The 15480-nt window shown below is 42.6% G+C and overlaps 1 long non-coding RNA gene across 2 annotated transcripts; it reads left to right on the top strand.

The window, feature by feature from the left end:
* Positions 1-1581: 1581 nt before the first annotated feature.
* Positions 1582-15040, top strand: LOC115014414 (uncharacterized). 2 transcript variants are annotated; one of them, XR_003832902.1, is made up of 5 exons: positions 1582-1696; positions 1981-2104; positions 9446-9694; positions 9904-9951; positions 13344-15040. It is a non-coding gene; the product is annotated as an uncharacterized LOC115014414 (long non-coding RNA). The 2 variants fall into 2 exon arrangements; XR_003832901.1 differs by lacking the exon at positions 13344-15040 and having other exon boundaries at positions 9904-11181.
* The last annotated feature ends 440 nt before the right edge of the window (positions 15041-15480 follow it).

The raw sequence follows: 15480 nt of genomic DNA, 5'->3' as shown, positions 1-15480 counted from the left end.
GTCTATAGTATTACTAATCCACAAAGCCTAACAAGACCCGTTTTTGAGGAATCCCACATGGATTTTAGAGGAGAAAAATACTGGACTTTCGTTCTCTGTAGTTTCCCTCACAAGGTAGCAGAGGCCAGAGGCAGAGGGCAACATGGTGAGATTAGGTTGAGGGGCCACTGCAGGGCAAGGTAGGGCAAGCCTCAGTGGGCACAGCTGTAGCTCATAGTCATTACTGCTCCTCTACTGCTTCAGAAGAAAAGAGCCGCTACCGCCACATGGCCACTCTGCCACGCCTGCCCCCTGTCCCCTGCCACACACACACACACACACACCCTGGAAGGCCTGGTAGCGCCAGGCGGCACCATTCGCAGTTTGCACTCCCGTCACGTGTGGCAGGGCAGAGGAGCCAAACAGAGGTGTAGCAGCGGTAGGGACAGGGTCGGGGTGAGGGGTAAGATGGATGGGTGTAGAGGTTAAACCAGGGTGGGGCGGCTCTGTTCCTTCCTCTCTTATCTCCGGACTGACCATTCTCTTTCCCATCCCCTCCTCCAACCCTACACTCCCCCCCCCTCTCCCCTCCCTTCTCTTCCTTTTGTGGCCTGTGCACCTGCAGCCCTTGAGTCTGGGCAATAAAGCTGAATGATTTGTCTACTGGAGGTTGGAGGGAAAGTGGGGGAATCACTAAGCATGGGGAACACAAAAGCAACAGGTTCAAACCGTGGTGGTTTGATATGGTGCTATGCCATATTCCAGAGTGATGGTCTTGACGTAATGCAGTTTGACATAGAAGGAGAGCGTTTAAGCAGATTTGTGTCAAGATTTACACCCTGTTTGGGTTAGTGTCATTATGAATCAGTTTGATCTGACACATGATCAGCTTTCAACCTTTGGCATGCTTTACTTCCATTAAGAGATTACATGTATGTAGAATGAACAAATCTCAACGGTCCCATGGAAATCTCCTAAAGGTCAACAGGTCACGAGCTTACAAAATCATCACTGCTTTCAGCTTTGGGACAATGCACCTTTAGAAAAATCCAATAGTTTATTAAGTTTAAGAAACGCTAATATTGGAGATGCTTTTATATTTCTTAAGTAATAAAAATATTATTCAGAAATGTGCCTTTCTACATAATAAGTACTTTTGATTTCGGTATAATATTAAGTTAATACTTTTTGTATGGTTTTACTTCTTTTAATTAAACGGAACATTTCTACACAATGATATTTCTCCTATTACGATCAAAGTAGTTTATCCTATTCATTTATATTAACAGCAACATTTTTATTTCATACTGAATGTAAAACTGTAAACCTTTCTAAATGTATTCAGCCCTTATTTTCCATTTTGAACCATTGCTCCCTGTTCTCTGACATGTTTGGAGGCTCTTGTTTTGAATCAGAACTAAGAAGACATGTCAGGGTCATTAGGGGTCATGTGATTTCAAACGTGTATCGGGTACATTTAAAATGAAATAGATCAGAGTGCTTTTGTTTAATTACTATAACAGTTGTTTTCACATGCACATACATTTCATATAGTATATATTGTGTGACATCACCTTGTATATGTTTTATCATTGTGTTTTAGGATTTAGGTGTCCACATCTAAACACACGGTGATACACAGAACACAGGCAGAGATCTGCTTTGTGATTGTGGTTCCCCAGGAAAGCTTCTTGTATACTCATAAACCCGCACGACGGTAAGTGTGCTACAAAAGTAGAACTTTTCTACCAAACTGAAATAGTGGTTCAATGTAGCTTGAATGCATAGGTGAAGTGTTCTCAGCCGTGTTCTGCAGAGCTTCTGTTCAATTCCCCACCTGTTGTAATGTTATGTTCAGTCATGTAGAACTTTTCTCTCACCCGTTGCATGCCAGACCCCCCACATTGTAAATCGGTGCAAAGGAAAAAAGATTCAGCTCTTTCAGAGTGCGACCATGAAGGCAGAGGAAATCACTCTAAACGGTCTTAATTCTGCCATTAGATGAGAGGGAGCGCTGAGGGGATCGGCTGGCCCTATGCTCCATATTCACAGAAGCAGGATGAGGCTGGGAAGCCTGCTGAGAAAATGGTGTCGTAATCAGGAGCCGGCAGTTCTGCCTGATCAGGTACACTAGCCCCTCTTCTGCTTTCCTCAGACCCCTCCCCCCCCCCCTCTCCTGACCCCTTCTCATTTCTCTTCCATTCCCCTGCCCCGTAAGGAGATCCTAATAAGAGTTTGGACGTACTGAGCTCTTCTTATGTGAGGACCTGGCAGGAGGGAACAGAGATGAGGCCTGAGGTGGGGGTTGAAGCTCGAGGTATGGAGTTGTGGTGGGGGGGCTCGTTTTTTTTTTTTTTGTTCCCACATTTGATTATTCAGGTTGGCTGAACTAAATTCTAAACCCATAAAATTCGTATCCCCTCTGGGGGACCATTTGCATATATTTCAGTAACCCCCTCCCTCACATCCCAATTCCCCTTTTTTCTCAGAAAGTGAAAGAGAGGGCGAAGCAACCAGGCCTGTCTAGGCTTTAAGATGTCACCGTGGTGTGAAATATGGGCGAACAAGCAGGGTCTTTGAAACTCAAACTAACCCCCCACCAGCCTCTGAGCTGCTGCCACACACACACACACATATACAGACCCAGTCATCCTCTTGCCCTCCACTTGTTGCTACCCCTAAATAGGAATTAAATGTCAGTGTGTAGTTACATGTTCTGCAACTTTATTCTCAACTTTTTGCACCTGAGATTCTCTCAGGTGACACGTGATCGCGATGTACTGTTTGTAGATGGTTCCATTAAGAAAGAGTCATATCTGTTCCGATTAGAAAAGGAAGCTGCTCTTGTTACAGTTGAGTGTGTCTCTGTGTTTTGATGTTTGGGTACATGGGAGTTTATTACTTTCAGATATGTGGAATCATCTGCCTGTCAGTTGTGAACGTGCAGCTATTTACAAAATAAAACATAAGCCTTGACATGTCAAACTGAGCCATTATATCAGCGGGGAAAAGATGCTGGAGGCCAGGAAGAGTTCCAAATATTTGATAAACATGTCAAAGCAGTAAAGCCTCGACTTGTAATTTTGCCAATTTTACTCTTACCGTTGTCGATGTAGGGGATTAATTTTCACACAAAAATGTTCTGAAGCCAGGTCTTAAAATTCCGTGTAGGATGTGTGCCCAGCAGCATGAAGACTAAGGGAACACACATGTAGCTGGGCACACAGACCCTGAGAGGCAAGCTGGAGGGAGGCAGGGCTCCATATCGCCAGTCAGACATAAGTTTGCTCTAGCGAACTCGAGGTTTTGTTTTTCACCGTGCCAACCAAGCCCGCTGGCACTTTTTACTGCCCATCTGTATGGATGGGTGAAGTTAGACGATGGTCTTTGAACGAGGGGAGGGGGTGATACTTGATGGCATTTTGGTCACATGGGGTGAGTTGCTGTCATCCTTTAACCCTCCCCCCTGGACCCCTTTCCCTCCCCCTCCCATGCCCACTCCCTGGTGCACAGGCAGAATGCAGTGTCAGGAGGGTGAGCACTGAGCGCCCATTGTGTGTGCTAACCAAAGCGGAATGCCCGGGTGACAAAAGGGGGAGGAGTGGGCTCAGGGCACACAAAGCCATGGGGAGGAGAGGGGTGGAGGAGGAGGAGGAGGAGGGGAGGGAAGGAGAGGGGGGCAGTCTGCTGGGGGCTAAATAGACCCACTCAGCCCCCAAAACTCATAAGCACCCTAAAAGTCTTCTCTAACCTCCCCCACTGCCTCCTCACCCTCACCAGGCCTCCCTGCCTCGGCTCCTGGCTGTATAGTACGCAGGCTAAGTTGCCTGTTTGTTTCCAGCAGAGCGTACAACAACTGAACCCTCAAACTATCAAGTGTTGGTTTTGGTGTTGTGAGTCATGGCCCCGAGGTCTGAAACAGGACGTACGTGCCAACGGGAGCCATGGTTTCCTATCTCTGTAAAAGAGATGTCATATAAACCCTGTGTATCACGGTCAGATGTTTACAAACCAGACTGAGAGTTCTTCACTTCATGCTCAACGTAAAACATTTTCAAGGAAACTTTCAGGAAGAACATATTGAATGGTATGTCAAATATAAGAACTGCTGATATCCACTTTTCACCGCGCACCTCCTGTTACACGGTGAGAGTGACTTCTTTCACTATACAACCTATGACTTAGTTTTTGTGTTTGTGTGTGCGTGGGGGGACGGCGGGAGGGGGGGGGGGGGGGGAGGCATGTACTCACCTGCCTATTCTAGAAGCTGAGAGCAATCTCGCCTGTGTAGCATCGCATGTCAAAGCCAGCCTCCCAACTCCCACACAGGACCTGAGGCAATAGTGCGGCCACTTTAAAACACACAAGGCAAACCCTGAATTAACTCTTTCTTAATACCAATACATCTCCTGCAGATGCAAGTAGGAGCAGATCCACTTTTAACAGGCACCTTGCAGCTGCAGGACCGTGGTACTTTTAATGCCAGCCAAGTCCGTCAAATCCGTATATATTGGCCTTAAATCTTTTTGCCAGAGCTATGGTCATAAGTCTGATGCCCATGTGGTCAATCACCAAATATTGGACAATAAATTGCAGGATATTATTCATTTGGATCATTAGTATCCTGGCTACGATGTTTGTAAACATAGAGTAATACAGTTTGTGGTGAGAGACTCTTTCTCTCACCACAGTGAGAAAAAGTGCCTTTCTAGCCAAGTGGTTACAGTGCAGGCCGTATAACTGGAACGTCCCAGATTCGATTTCAGCCTTGGGGCCTTTGTTGTCATATCTCTTTATCTTTTTTTTTAAAGTACTGGCAGTACTTTTTCAAATGTATTCATTTTTAAATTCTTCATCTTATTATTTACTGATATTGCTTTTTTCTATTTTCTTACTTTATATATATATACATTAGGCGTGTGTACCTTGTCAATAGCACCTGTGGTCGAGCTTGAGGTAATTCAAACGGATTATCAGATGGGTTGAACTTGTTAACTCTTAGATTTTCTTCAATTTTCTATGAGCATTTTAGAAAAAACTCAAATGAAATGGACACAATTCATTTAAGATTTTGGGTGATGTTGCAAAGTCTCTCATGTAATATATTAAATCATTTAGTTGTAGCCAAAAATGAGCTGATGCACCACCCAGGTGTGGACGCTGCCAGTGGTGGTGAAGCCACAGGGTCATTTTGAAGAGACCTTTTCGTCCCTTGTGGTCCTTCCTCTTTCCCAATATGATGATGACCAGGGAGATCAAAGGGGATGCTCTAAAGAAAACTCTTAATGGTGACCCCCCCCCCCCCCCTTCCCATCCTCCCTGCTTCTTTTTCCCACTCCCCTCATATGCCCACTTAACATCTGAACTCCCTCCTTCTTTCATTCATAAAAACCTCAGCCTTTCCTATTGTATTTACATACTCCGCTGCAGGGCAAAGGTAGTTTCCCGTTTTATCTGTGCTGAGTTCATAGGAAGTACCTTGCTGAGTTGTTTTGGTTTATGTGTTGTTAGTGAAGCACAGAGGGTCAAATGCAAGCCTTGGGGGCATGTTTAGGTCACAGAGTAAACCTGGCAAGGTCGAGCCCACTACCTTTGTGACTAACACAAAGTGTGAGTGTTTTGGTGGCTGTGTGTGTGTGTGTGTGTGTGTGTGTGTGTGTGTGTGTGTGTGTGTGTGTGTGTGTGTGTGTGTGTGTGTGTGTGTGTGTGTGTGTGTGTGTGTGTGTGTGTGCGCGCGCCTGCACGTGTGCGGATGCATGTATGCTCATCAGTGCATGAATGTCAGGTGAGTTTTTTGCTGTCTGTGCTGGTGTAGTCAGAGCCTCTTCATCAGTGCTGACCCAGGCAGCCATCATTGTTCTCGGGCTGTAAATCACCCTGCTGCAATCAGGGCCCTGATCTAGGCTTCTCTGAGCCCTCTCCACTCCAGATGATTCCCCTTCTGATTGGTCTAACTGGACTCCTGTCTGTGGCGGCGGATTAGCATGGATTGTTTTTTCTCTGTAGCATACAGATTGAGCCATGTTAGCATTCACACCTCCACACAACGGCCCTGGGTTCTGTAGCGGCTCCAAAATGCAGAGGAAAACCAGACTTCACTCATAGCTTTGATAACTTTTAGAAGAGCAGAATAAGTGGTGGACAATATGACAGGGACATCTGACGTGAGAAGGAATTTCTGTAACATAGCCTCAAGCTCTTTGTTGTGCTGCATTTTTGTTGATTCAACAAGTTCATTTTTGAGGCCTTAGTTTGTGTTGTTGTTTTGCATTAAAGGAAAACTTCAGCCCCAAAATGATCCTTTGTATATTAACTAGTCACCCCCGTGTTTCATTGAATTCATTAAGAAAACTTTGTTTTTCTCGCATGCCTCCACAGTAAAACAAAAACTGAGAACATTTGTGATGAATTGAAGTACACATACCAAACACATGCTTTTTCGCTAAAAGCTTACTTTTTAAGTTAGAAAGGTTCTTCACAGTAATTAAATTAACTTTATTTCATAACACACTCAGTATCAATACTGCTTTTCGGGGAGTCTTGGATACATATTTTATTCATGACCTGATCAGGTGAGACTATATGTACCTGCAAGAATTGCCACATTCTGCAGTCCCTGTAGCTCTAACTCCTGGGGTCATTTGTTCTCCCAGTGGGGGACCATTGGCCTGAGCACCTTTTCAACAGCAATCAGGGCGGGACCAATGGCTGGGAAGGCAAGGCCCTTTGCGTCCCATGGAGAGAGACTTGCTTATCTACCAGTATCTATACAGTGATTATGGGAATGACAGCAATCTGTGATACCATGGGCAGTTTGGAAGTCAGAGATTATCTCACATTTCTGTTTAAATATAAATAAAATGGTGCTTTATGTCGATAGAAAGTACAGTCGCTCATGGGAGCTGCTGCAATGTTATTTTAGGTCGGGGTTTTACGGGCTCTTTAGGGGTTAATTTCTGACAAAACACACATACATTAAGTCTGCCAGTTTCAATTATTTCACTACTACTTTTAGTTTTCTACTTTTAGAAGTCGTGTTTTATCCATCATACTACAAATCCTATAAGCCTCAGTCACCGTTGAAATGGTAAAGAGGCCAGTAATAGGCGCGATCAGAGAGGTAGCCAATTTAAAGCGCACCACAGTAGCAAGATTGTGGCATATTATGAAGTCAGCTTTATGAACAGAATCATTTTTTTGCTTTGCCCGTGAAGGAACCTTAAAGCTGCCGATTGGGTGTTTCTTTGTAGGTTCACAAGCTTGTACCTTTTGAAGAACTAGGTATTTCCTAACAGTTATTAATACCTTGGACCGCCTATTTACCCAGAATACTCCAACTGTGCGTCACCTAACATTGCCTATGGCAAAAATGAATGGGATTTTTGCTTCTGGAAACCAGGGGCTTCCAAAATACCTCCTCCCTCTTCGCAACTCTACAACTGGTTGAGCTATGTTGTCGTGGAGATGGTCATTGTGTAGGCCTCATGGAATCCTGATGACATCACAGTGACTCCAGGCTCTGTGTATTCAGTGCTCACACATGACAGACACCACAGAGAGGACGAGTAAGTGAGGTTTCAGAGAGCTTTAAATTCTAGTCAGAGATGTGTTTGTGGCATGGATACTATTTTCAAGTAGAGCGGTGATTTCTGGAACAATTTTGCCTTTTTGCAAGGTGCATTGAGAAGAGAAGGCAGCCTTAAAGGGTCAACACTTCAGCAACTCATGCATAATGTTTTGGAAAGGGGTAGTGGCGAGAGGGAGATTGTGATGGTGTGCTGTACGACGAGGTGCTACTATTTTTCGGCACAATTATTCAACAGTGCACAATTGACAAACATATGCCTTTATTAGGGAGACTAGAGTATAGAGATGACAGGAAATGAGGGTAGAATTAAATAAGGAACGACATGCAACAAAGCTCCCCAGCCGGATACAAGCTGAGGATGTTGCGGTTCATGGTCAGCACCCTAATCCCCAGGCTACCAAGGCGCCTCCTGAAGATCTTCTAATCTAGACAATAATTTATTATAACACTTGATTTATATATTGCACGGAGACCGTATTTTGTACTGACTGCTAATCACAGCCCTGACAAATATAACTTTACCATGAACTCTCTTGCTTGCCTTCTCTCGATCTTCATTGCAATCAAAACTACAAACTAGATCAAACCAAGCATGCTGTCATGCTAGAAGCTCTGTGAGGCTATACTTAGGCACTTACCATGTACCCCAATCCTGGCTCAGATTAAGTGCAGCTGAGGCTGATGAGAATTCCAGAAGTACCAAAGTATTAGACAAGCTGACATTTTAACCTGGTGATGGGACTAGATGAAGAGTCAGGGGATCAGCAATGTGAGTAGGATTCATCCTCTGGGGAAGAAGAACTCCTGTACAAAAGTTAATAGCAAGCCATCCAGTAGTTGGAAAGATATTTCACTTAAAGCCAAACCTCCCACCTTATTAAGTTTAAGTGAGCTCGCAAAACCTGAGTTTCAAACCTTGTTTGTCATTCAGGTCATGGTATTTGTGCTGCCTTCAACTTGGCTTTCCTTTAGAAACCTAAGGCAAGTCCAGTTGCCTTACTTAGCAATTATAGACTTACTTCCTTGGAAGTAGGAAACAACTACCAATACAGTAAGAATACTTCAACCTGTTTCCAGTAGGACTTTCCTTAGCTGGAATATTTTACAACAAGAAAGAATAATGCAGGTCACTGCTCTAAAATCAAAATCAAACTTTATTTGAGTGCATGTATTCCCTTAAATTGAAGTTTATAATTCCAGTGAAAAGTTACCAAAGGAAATAAATAAATAAAGTCTTAACTATGCTACTTATAAATGGTAAAATTGCATTATGTTGCACATTGGTAACAGTAAACTAGAGAGGAATTTGCACTCACTTGCTCCCTAACCCAACAATGTCAGAGGATGCTAAAGACTAACATCTCAGTGACTAAGTAATGAATCAGACTCAAGATCCTCTGGTGGAATTATACAAGATGAGAGAGGGAAGGAGAGAGAGGGAGAGAGGGAGAGAGGGAGAGAGGGAGGGAAGGAAATTGCCTCTGGTGTACATATCCTCATGTCTGATAATCCCGCTTCATGTGTCTGAGCGAGACTCCCTTGACATGGGCGTAATGGTAATTATGGTGATTTACGACTTGTTCCTCCAGTTGCTACCATTATATCTCATGGGCTGTATGTTTTTTTTCAAGGGAAGGCGCTGAGTGGCTCATCATAATTCTCTCTAATAAAAAAGGCCTCGCTTTGATTTGGTTCAACTGCACATTATTTGCCCTACTTGGAGCAGTTTTGTGTGTGTCGGTCTTGCTTGTGCTTGATCTTGCATGATAAAGGCGGGTTTCTCAGGCCTGGTCGTGTACTCCAGTGTTTGCCTCATGCTCACATGTGTATGTGTTGATGTATTATGTTTGCTTATTGAGTGTGTGTTTACCTTTACAGAGTGTGGCGAGGGGTACAAGGGAGGTGGGTGGTGGCGCTTGGACCTCATCTCCCAGGAAGCTCTCTGCGCTCCGGAAACCTGAGCTTCAGCTTGTTAAGACAATGAAGGGAACACGTGAGGCTCTGGCACATGGTGGCTAGGGTTACCTGTTCGCGGTGAACTTTTGGCCCTTGGAGCAAAACCTCCCCACCCTTATGACTCCTGCACTGCTCCACCTGTATCCCTGCTCTCTGTCCTCCCTTCGATCGGTACCTCCCTTTATGTTCTTGTGTGTCTTTCTTGAATCATTTGTGTCGGACAGGTTTCTATATTCTGTGGTGCTGCAACTCTTTATACAGTTGTGCCGCTTACTCCTGCTCTTTCACTGTGTTGCAGGTCATCACGACTAATTAACAGAGACATGGACAGAATTCCTCCGTTTTTTGTATGTTTATGTGTTTGCTGTCTGTCTCTCCAGACAAAAGACTGCCTGGGCCCCTGCCATCAGATCTCCATCCATCCACAGGTGAACTCCTTCCACCAGCCGGGCAAACCTGACTTTCAAGTCTCCCTTCCACACCTATTGGACCGCTGTCCTCTCACCTGTGCAAATATGAAAGAGAGCGATGGAGAGAGGGAGGGTGGAAAAGAGTTAAATGGAAAGATATCCAAGCCTTTGGTTACTGGGTGGGGCACAGAAAATAATACCGCACAGCTGAGCAAACCTCCATGCCCATAGGACTTCACCTGTACACTTTTTTCTCTCTGTTTTCTCTCTTAATCCATTCTCCCTTTCTGTAACACAGCAATAGTAGGCTAAGACTTTCTTTTATGGTCGCTGAATAGAGATTTCCTTTGAGGTTATGGAGTTGATACACTCTCTAACATCACTTTTGTGCCATGGTCACAATGTAGAGTGATTTACTGCCTTAGGGGACACATACTCTCTTTAGAAGATCCTGTGTAGGTGTAGGTATTATCTGGATATTATTCAGGAAATCCTTTTATCTAACAATATCCGCAGCAGAGGTTTGACTTAATTTTGCAAATGTAACCTATAATCTTGATCACACTATACTAAATCGACCCGATGATTGATGTGGATGGCAACATGTTTGATAGAGTAACATGAAACTGAATCTCTGGAAACGTGAGTCAAAATAAAAGCCGAATTGTGTGGACAGTCGGAGGGGAAACTAACTTGGATTTTTAAAAAGAGTACCACACAAATTGATTTTTTGCACATTCCTGCAACGCGTGACTGCTGAAATACAATGTGTTCATCAACAGCGATGTGGCTGGCTGAAATGTTGAAGCAAAACAAAGATACCCCACATGCTAGCTCATTGCTCCTCGATCCGAGAAGTGTGAAGATATGAATCTAAATGAAACAAAGTAAAATCATACAACTGTATGTAGTGGAAACTAAACACACAGCTGGGTGCTAAGAAGAAGTAGATGTGTACAGAGATACACAAGAACTCACTTTAGGGTGTGCAAACGTAAATGAACTTGAAATGATGTACTTCTTTTGCTGCCTCGCTGTTTCCTACATTAATGACTGTACATCACTTTTTAAATGGGACAATATGTTACTATTAAGTTACCTGAACTGATTTTACTGATGGTGAGGTATACGTGAAGCATATCACATGAAGTCAGGCAAACACTCACACCCATTTGCTTTCTGTCTGTCTGTCTGTCTGTCTGTCTGTCTGTCTGTCTGTCTGTCTGTCTGTCTGTCTGTCTGTCTGTCCTCTCTATCATCTATGTCTCTTCTACTCTCTCTATATGTATGTTGTGTAGTGTAATTGTATATATGTATGTCATGTTATGTATTATGCTATTGTATGTATGTATATGTTTGACTAATGTATATATTGTCTGTATGTATGTCTGTATGTATGTACTGTAGTATGTATGTATGTTGAATGTATGTCTGTATGGTAGTATGTATGTATGTATGTAGTATGTATGTCTGTGTGAATTGTATGTATTGTATGTCTGTATATGTCGTCTGTCTGTATGTTTACTGTCTGTCTGTTATGTATGTCTGTATGTCTATCTCTCTATCATTGTACTTTATTATATACCTATCGATATAGTCATTATCCATATACTACTTTAGCTCTCTCTGTCTCTCTCTCTCTGGTCTCTATCTCTCTCTGTAGTCTGTCTGTCTGTGTCTCTGTCTCGTCTGTCTTGTCTCTTGTCTCTTCTGTCTCTGTATCTCTATTCTTTCGTCTTATGTATGCTCTGTATCTCTCTCTCTCTCTCTATGTCTGTATCTGTTGGTGTCTCTCTTCTCTCTGTTTGTAGTCTATGTCTCATATCTATGTTGTTCTGTTCTATCTATATCGTATAAGTCTATCTTTGTTCTATGGTTGTTCGATATGTATGTTCTGTCTCTATCTGTCTATATATATCTATATATATCTTGCTCTCTGTACTGTCTATTATATGTCGCTATATGCTATCTGTCTATCTATATCTATCTACTCTCTATGATATCTCTGTATGTCTGGATGTATGTATCGATGTCTGTATTCTGAGGCTATAGTCACTCGTTATATCGAGCATATCTACGCTATATATATATATAGTATATAGATATATGATCTATATATATAGTAGAGCTATTATCTGTATCTATCTATAGGTATGTATGTATGTATGTCTGTATGTTATCTGTATGTCTGTTACTGATTTATGTATGTTATCTATTCTGTCTGTATGTCTGTATGCTCTATATCTCTGCTATGATAGGTCGTACGATAGGGGTTATCTGAGAGGAGAGAGAGTAGTCTTAGTCTCTATAGGAGTCTATAGTGTATCTCTATAGACACTGTCTCTCTCTATAGATATATATATATATTATGTATAATCTAATATATATATTGTATCTATATATATCTCTGTATGTATATGTCTGTTGTTTTCTTCTCTGTTTTTATGTCTCTTATTATTTCTGTATCTCTCTCTCTGTCTGTCTCTGTAGGTCTGTCTCTCTGTCTCTGTCTGTCTATCTCCTAGTCTCTGGTCTCTATTGTACCTCTGTATGTGGTCTGTATGTATGTCTCGGTCTGTATGTATGTATTCTCTGCTATGTCTATTGTCTGTCTGTCTGTCTGTCTCTGTCTCTCTGTCTATCTGTTGTCTGTCTGGGATCTGTTGTCTGTTTAGATATCTGTCTGAGTATCGGTATATGGTCTCTCTCTGTATGTCTGATATAGAGTCTGATCTATAGAATATCTCTGTCGACTGATGGATGTAGGTCTCTCTATAGTCTCATATAGGTCTCGGTCTCTCTTTAGTCTCTCTAGTCGATCTCTATACTGTCTATGTCTCTCTGTCCTGTTCTTATGTATAGTCTCTCTCTCTTCTCTGTCTTGACCTCTGTCTTCTTTTTTGTGTCTCTGTCTCTCTCTTCTCTCTGTAGTCTGTCTGTTAGTTCTGTTCTGTCTTGCTATGTCTTGTCATATCTATCTCTCTGTTCGATCGATGTCTTCTCTTTCTCTCATCTCTCTATATGTCTATCGTGTATATGGTCTCATCTCTATCTCTTCTCTGCTCTATTCTCTGTCTCTGTCTCTGTCTCTCTATCTCTCTCCTATGTTTCATATATGTTCTCTATATGATCTCTCTTATCCTATCTGTATCGGTCTTATCTCTCTATCTCTCTCTCCCTCTCTTACTCTCTGTCTCTGCTCTGTCTCTCTCTCTCTGTCTCTCTCTCTCTCTCTCTCCTCTCTCTCTCTCTCTCTCTCTCCTTCTCTCTCTCTCTCTCTCTCTGTCTCTCTCTCTCTCTGTCTCTGTCTCTCTCTCTCTCTCTCTGTCTCTCTCTCTCTCTCTCTCTCTCTCTCTCTCTCTCTCTCTCTCTCTCTCTCTCTCTCTCTCTCTCCCTCTCCCTCCCTGCAGGTTTGGGCCTGAAAGACGTGCCAGACCTGCTGCCAAAGCATTGGCCTCCACCTCACCCTGCAGACATTGCTGAAAACTCATGCAAGCATACACACACAAACACGCACGCACACACACAGTGTTCAAAATATCTCTATGTTTTCAAGCACACTACCTCTTTTTTTACATACATCCACCATGCACATGTACCAATGACATTTTCCTCTGCCTACACACACATTCTTGCCATCTCTACTCTGTGTCTATCTCTGTCTGTGATGATGGAGTCGACACACGCGTGTCATGGCTCATGTCACACGTAGACAAGATCGAGCCGCGTTCACACGGTCTCCCTCGACACAAACGTAAACACACACTCGTTCGGTTTTTCAGTTGTCTCTCAGGCATTTCCTATTTTTAAAACAGTACGCAACACACCTACACACATTCTCCCATGCTTGGGCACACCCACAGCCGCCCATGTCATGCTGCGAGACAGTCCTTGTCTCGGGGAACACCCTCGCACACTTGTAACGCAGGAAAACATTTGTCAGGTGAAGTAAATCTAGACACCTGACACTAGTGGTCTCTCTTTGCATTTGCTTGCACCACCGCCTCCATACTTAATGGCACAGCACCTACTGATTATTGTATGCTTTGAGCTAGTCTGGTAATTGCGCGGTACATACCTGTCCAGGGTGTAAGCCCATCCGCAGAACATAGGGCCTCTCTGTTAAATGGCTCACTGTATTGTCGTAACTGAGAGATGGAGCCTCCTCTCTGTCATTCACTGTCAGTCATTGTCTGTGATGCATGTGTGCCGCAGTTTAAAAGTCTATTCATAGAAAGGAGTGCACGTTCATATTTTCAATCAGCTGGAGAAATTAAATCTCAAATAACCTGTATTCCACGAGCTCAGAAGCTCAAGATAACACAGAGAACGAGAATCACCCCTGCAAATGTGAAGTCATGATTTTCAACAGTCATTTGGCATTTTCTTAAACCTGAGGTTATTTTCATGACATCTGAATGAGTCAGACTCCGTGCATGTGTTTGTGTGATGGTGCAAATGCAAATATCACATTATTTTGTCTGGTTCATCTTATCAATATCCTTCTTATCTATGAATCGGAGACATTGAGACATAGATGCTGAATCGTTCTCTGTGTATCACAGCGTCAGGCTTTTGACTTTCATGTCACAATTATGAAACTATTCTTTTTGACAGTCTTTTATGGCCTGGTAAGGCGGTATAGGAAAAGGACAATCAGATGAAAAAGAGATACAAAGGGTCGAAGTAAACAAAGCCTCACGGAGAGATCAAACTATCATATTTCAGAGTATTTAGCAGCTTGTTGCAGGGTGAAGCAAACTGGAATGAGGAGTGGCTGCAGAAGTTTGCCACACAAGCTCTGTGTGAGAACATACTGACAGTACTGACTAACTCAAACATAGTACATACAGTAGCCTACATTTAGAGGTGCACTGAGGCCAAATGCAGAAAATAATTCAATTGAACATGTTTTATGTTGCACTGCATTGTTGTTGCTTAGTAATTAACGATTTTCTGTGCAATCTTTGATGTTATTATTTTAATGTCAGTGCCCTTTGTGTACGCAGGCCACATGGGCCTAAAGGAGCATCACATCAACATGTATGTACCCTCATATCTACCCTTTTTTATTTTGATCTGCCTAAAACAACCATAAACAATATAATATTAATCAGTGTTATGTCTTTATTGCACTATAATCTTTGAATTTTTTTTTATATTTGGATACATTTATACAGAAAAGGCATAAATCAATACCCAGAATTAAGGTTTTAAGAAATGACCACAGGGAAACCTATGTGGCGCCTTCATTTTCTGTCTGCAGATTATAGGACTATAAAGAAAATTAAGCTTTCATGTTGGCATTTAGAAACATTTTCATGTGATTTATAAATGCATGTGACGTAGGCGCAATTGTGGGTTGTTGATTACCAAACTAACTCAAGGAGATAAAAAGGGTTTCTGAATGGTGATGCATTATATATTGTAGTATTATGTATGGATATTAGAGGTCACAGGATGATTGTAAAGAGTATAAATAGCACAGAAATAACTCATATGCGCTTTTAATAGACCACAGAGAGGTTAGTGTGTATGACCGACTTA

This window comes from Cottoperca gobio, chromosome 10, assembly GCF_900634415.1.
Source record: "Cottoperca gobio chromosome 10, fCotGob3.1, whole genome shotgun sequence".
NCBI lineage: Eukaryota > Metazoa > Chordata > Actinopteri > Perciformes > Bovichtidae > Cottoperca > Cottoperca gobio.
The sequence above is the reverse complement of the archived record's forward strand: the minus strand, read 5'-3'. Positions and strand labels throughout refer to the sequence as shown.